This window comes from Microtus ochrogaster, chromosome 4 (genome assembly GCF_000317375.1).
Source record: "Microtus ochrogaster isolate Prairie Vole_2 chromosome 4, MicOch1.0, whole genome shotgun sequence".
Lineage (NCBI taxonomy): Eukaryota > Metazoa > Chordata > Mammalia > Rodentia > Cricetidae > Microtus > Microtus ochrogaster.
Window position 1 is genome coordinate 4,992,928 of NC_022011.1, and position 5,593 is coordinate 4,998,520.

General features: G+C 49.2%; 1 protein-coding gene across 1 annotated transcript in view; it reads right to left on the minus strand.

Annotated features, from left to right (window-relative positions):
- Nucleotides 1-1,240, minus strand: part of Pskh1 (protein serine kinase H1) — a 27,213-nt gene extending 25,973 nt beyond the window's left edge. The window contains exon 1 of the mRNA XM_005345444.3: nt 1,133-1,240. The gene's annotated coding sequence lies outside the window, so the exon portion shown is untranslated. The remainder of the gene's footprint in view (nt 1-1,132) is intronic.
- Nucleotides 1,241-5,593: the final 4,353 nt, after the last annotated feature.

Here is a 5,593-nt window from a genome sequence, read left to right on the forward strand (position 1 = left end):
TTTTTTTTTGGTTTTTCGAGACAGGGTTTCTCTGTAACTTTGGTGTCTGTCCTGGAACTAGCTCTTATAGACCAGGCTGACCTCAAACTCACAGAGATCTGCCTGCCTCTGCCTCCCGAGTGCTGGGACTAAAGACGCCGCCCGGCAACTCTTGAAATTGAATCTTGGAAAGTTACTCCAAAGATTTTTAGGTCATTATGGTTGAAGAGGAAGAAGCAGCACCTATCACACAAAGATAGGTGTTTGCTGTGACTGTCTCAGCTGCTGGCTATGACAGATGCTCCACCGTAGGGCCGATGCCGCAACCACCTTAATCAAACACTAGCGCTATGTGCAAGCAAGGGAAAAGGAAGAGACGTCGCTGGTAGATTCTTAAGGACACATGTAAATTTCCTATACTGGTGGATGAGGGTGGAATGAAACCGAGAAAGCAGCTTATCTGAACCTCAAGGGTATGGAACCACGGAGCTAACAAGAGGCTCACACGCCTCAGCAATGCACTCCAGAAAAGCAGCGCAGCGCCCGAAAGCTGATTGTAGGGCTAGGCCTCAGCAAATGATGACAAGCTCTGAATGCCACAGCCTAGAAAGGTCAGTTTTTTTTCCCTACAGTGACTAGGAAGGCGGTTACAACTAGTGATTTTTCAGGTGGGAATTATCACTGCAGCAACTTCACGGAAGACAGGGCGGGGATGGGGCGCTCCTTGAAAGTATGACAGGTTTGCCGTGCAAGCGACCCAGCTGGACTCTGGCCTGTTTTCCAGCCAGTACATGGAAGGAGATCGGTGGGCCCCGCAGGACCCTGGCGTTTACTGGCAAAGGCAGGATGTAGAGCAGGCGCCGCACACAAGGTTAGATCAATCTGACCCGCGCTGGGTGCGAGACGGCTGAGCCACAGCCAGGGTAGCCGACCACGTACATCGGGCCCAAGGCCGCAGCAGGTTTTGAGGCCACGCCAGGCGACCGTGGGTAGCCACGGCCAGGCCCGCTCCCCAGCCCGAAGGCCCCAGTGCACAGGGGCCGAGGGCTCGGAGTTGCACTGCGGCGGCCCGGCAGCGCCAAGCCCACGCCGCGGCCGAGCTCGCCAGCCCCTCACTCCGGTCAGGCCGAAGCCCCGAGCCGGAAGGCCTCACCTCGCGCGGCCGGCGGGCTCTTCGGAGTCTCGGCGGCTCAGACCACCGTCTCCCGGCCCAGGGCACGGACGCCGCCGCCATTCTCTCGCGTCAGCGTCGTGACGTCATTACTGCGCGCGCCTGAGGCCAAAACAAACTTGGGCGGCCTACAGGGAAGAACCGAGGCGGACCCTCCGCTCGGCAGACGCGGTGGGCGTCCTCTGAGGACCTGCCAATCAACGACTTCCTGGCGGAGAAGGGCTCTCCGGGAGGGTGGGTCTGTCTGTGGCTCGAAGCCACCGGAGAGCGGGTTGTGGGAGGGACGCGTGGAGACTGAGAGGGTCGGGGAGAAAATGTCAAGGTTAAAGAGCTGAAAGGGCTCGTGAAAGGCGTGGAGAGGGTGCAGCGAGCGCAGAGGCTTCTCGAACTGCCCCTGGATCTCCGCAGATGACTGACTTGGATCTCATTAATTAAATGGGTTTGTTCTGTTTCATTTGAAACTCGATCTGACTCTGTCATTCTGGCTGACCAGGAATATATACTACGTACTCCAGGCTGGGCTCGGACTCTCGGAAATCCTCCTACCTCGGCCTCCCGGAATGAGGAATTACACGCTAGTCTTTTTTTTTTTTTTTTTTCCTTTTTTTGGTTTTTCGAGACAGGGTTTCTCTGTGGCTTTGGAGCCTGTCCTGGAACTAGCTCTGTAGACCAGGCTGGGCTCGAACTCACAGAGATCCGCCTGCCTCTGCCTCTCGAGTGCTGGGATTAAAGGCTTGCGCCACCATCGCCCGGCTTACACGCTAGTCTTAAAATCTAATTTTGTTTGTTTGGTTTGGTTTTTGAAGACAGGGTTTCTCTGTGTAGCTTTGGAATCTGTACTGGCACGCTCTCTGTAGAGCAGGCATATGAACCACCACCGCCTGATTTAAAATCTATTTGAAACAATTGTGAATTATCAGATGTGTTTAAGACGGCAATTAATAGCTGGGAGGTGGTGGTGCACGCCTTTAATCCCAGCACTTGGGAGGCAGAGTCAGGTGGATCTCTGTGAGTTCGAGACCAGCCTGGTCTACAAGAGCTAGTTCCAGGACAGGCTCAAAACCACAGGGAATCCCTGTCTCGAAAAACCAAACCAAAAAAAAAGACGGCAATTAATTTCTGAATTGTGGTGAAGTAAGTTTTGGACCAACTTATAGATAGTCATAGGTTTTCTCTTCTCTTTTTCTTCTTCTTCCACTTCCATAAAGCAAGGTTTCTCTGTGTAGCCCTGGCTGTCCTGGAACTCGCTCTGTAGATCAGGCTGGTCTCGAACTCACAGAGATCCGCCTGCCTCTGCCTCCGAGTGCTGGGACGAAAGGCGTGCGCCACCACCACTCGACTTTTAAAGAGAGATTTTTAAAAGATACTTAGCAGTCTGGGCATGGTGGCTCACGCCTTTTAATCCCAGCAATCCAGGAGGCAGAGGCAGGTGGATCTCTGAGTTTAAGGTCAGCCTGGTCTACATAGTGAGTTCCAGGACCAGAGCTGTGCAGGAAAACCCTGTCTTGAAAAACAAAAAACTGAAAGTTGTTTTAAAGCCTAGTGTGTTGGTACTTGTAGCCTGTAATTCTAGTAATCTGGAAGCAGCAGCAAGAAAGTCTTGAGTTTGAGGCTAGCCTGGGCTACATACAGATGTCCTTTCTCAAAAGAAAAATGAACAGTGTGTTGACAGACACCTGTAATCCTGGCGGTCAGGATCTAAAGGAGCACTGCAGTGAGAGATCAAGAATACCTGGGATGGGGCTGGAGGGACAGCTCAGCACTTAAGAGCACTGGCTGTTCTTTTAGAGGGCCCACATGGCAGCTCACAGCTGTCTGTAACTCTAGTGCCAGGGGATCTGACACCCTCACACCAATGCATATAAAATAAACTTAAAGTATTCAAAAAAGAATACTGCCGGGCGGTGGTGGCGCACGCCTTTAATCCCAGCACTCGGGAGGCAGAGGCAGGCGGATCTCTGGGAGTTTGAGGCCAGCCTGGTCACAGTGCGGGTTCCAGGGCAGTCTCCAAAGCTCCACAGAGAAGCCATATCTAAAAAAAAAAAAGAATACCTCGGCTATATATAGAGTTCTAGGTCAGCTTGGAATATAAACTGAGACCTTATTTCAAAACAGCCACCATGAAAATTGTTTCTCAAAGAGTAGTGGAATTACAAAAAGCAAGGACTTCATCCATGGTGCACACCTTTAGTTCCAGCACTTTGGGAAGCAGAGGCAGGTGGATCTTCAGAGGTTCCAAAACCAGCGTGGTCTGTATAGAAACAGGTGGGCTTCAAGGATAGCATGGTTTATATACAAACACGACAACCAAGGCTGCTGCACAGTGAGACCTTGCCTAAAAAAGAACATTGACTTTGGGACTAAACCTGGGATCAAATCTCAGATCTGACCTTTCCACAGCCGTGTGAATTCTTAGGGGAGACATCTCCCTCAAACCACTTTACATATTGTTTTCCTAGCTTTATAATAATTATACACTCGGGAGGCAGAGGCAGGCGGATTTCTGTGAGTTCGAGACCAGCCTGGTCTACAGAGCTAGTGCCAGGACAGGCTCCAAAGCCACAGAGAAACCCTGTCTCGAAAAACAAAACAAAAAAAAATTATAAACCTAGTTAGCCATTCAGTGGTGGTGCACACCTTTAATCCCAGCACTCAAGAGGCAAAGGTAGGCAGATATCTGAGTTTGAAGCCAGTCTGGTCTATAGAGAGAGCTCCAGGATGGCCAGGATTACACAGAGAAACCCTGTCTGGGAAAAAAAAAAGCTATTATAATCATAATCCCAACCTCACAGAAAAAAATTTTTTTTTTGGTTTTTTGAGACAGGGTTTCTCTGTGGCTTTGGAGCCGGTCCTGGAACTAGCTCTTGTAGACCAGGTTGGTCTCAAACTCACAGAGATCCGCCTCACAGAAAATATTAAATAGAACTCCAGGGTTAATGACACTTTATTTATACAACACTTTCATTTGACAGATATTTGGCAAATAACCAATATTTATCAGATATTCAGGTGCACCATGGTTTGGGCCCTAGGGAAAAGCACAGGTCTGGTATCAAAAGTGTGCAGGTGTGGTGGCACATGAAGCCAGACCATCTAAACAACAGACTGTACTTTGTCTATAGACCTACAGCTGCAGAACACTATCATTGCTATGCTCGGGCCTAGGCAGCTGTGCCCAGGCCCCAGCATCTTGGCTATCATCCCACCCCTTTGCTCTAGCTCTGAGATAAAACCCATAAAGCCTTTAAGCCCCTGACCAGAGAGCAAATTCTTCCCCCACTCATCCTCCCAACCCAGCCCATGGAAGAGTAGGGACTTAGGGAGTAAAACATCAGTGTAAAAATAGGTCACTGTAGGAGGATGGTAATCCCCAACAATGGCTGACCAGAGCAGCCATCCCTGCTCGGAGAGCCGTGCTGCTCCTGGCCATTTAATAGGTCTAGAAAACTTTCAGGATCTGAAACCCCAACCTATCCCCCCGACCCTAACTGTATTCCCGGACTAAGGCAGATGTCCCAAAATGACATAGCCTCTACACTGGACTAATTCTTAGTCCAAGGTCTTGTTGACTATAATGATGCCTATGTTAAGGTTATTTATAGATTCTTTCATTCCAAATACTCCGCACTGCACTTTCTTTTTTATAAAATTGATTTTTTTTTTTTTTTGGTTTTTCGAGACAGGGTTTCCTCGTGTAACAGTCCTAGCTGTTTTGTAACTAGCTCTTGTAGATCAGGCTGACCTTGAACCCACTGGGATTCACAGGCCTCTGCCTCCCCAGTGCTGGGATTAAAGGTGCATGCCACTACCACCCAGCCAATCTATTTTTATTTTGTGTACATCGGTGGTTTGCCTGCATGTATCTCTGTGTGAGGGCATTGGATCCCTGGAGCTGGAGTTACAGACAGTTGTAAGCTGCCATGTAGGTGCTGAGAATTGAACCCGAGTCCTCTGGAAGAGCAGTCAGTGCTCTTAACTACTGAGCCATCTCTCCAGATCCCCATAGTGCACTCTTTATCCTTAGATTGGGTGCTAGAGACACAGAAGGTACCCATTACCTTTGAGGAGTCCACAGCTGGGAATTTTCACTGGGACTTGGGAATTATAAACCAGTGTTACACTGAGACAGGGAAAAGCACAACTTCTGTGTCTACCTAGAGGTGGTTTTAATTCAACTTATATACAGAGTTAAAGAGTATTTTCTAGAAGAGGTAATACTAAGCAAGATATAGCTGTTTCTTGTTGACCAAGAAGAAATAGGAAAGAATATTTTATTAAAAATATAGATGTAAGCCGGGCGGTGGTGGCGCACGCCTTTAATCCCAGCACTTGGGAGGCAGAGGCAGGCGGATCTTTGTGAGTTCGAGACCAGCCTGGTCTACAAGAGCTAGTTCCAGGACAGGCTCCAAAACCACAGAGAAACCCTGTCTCAAAAAACCAAAA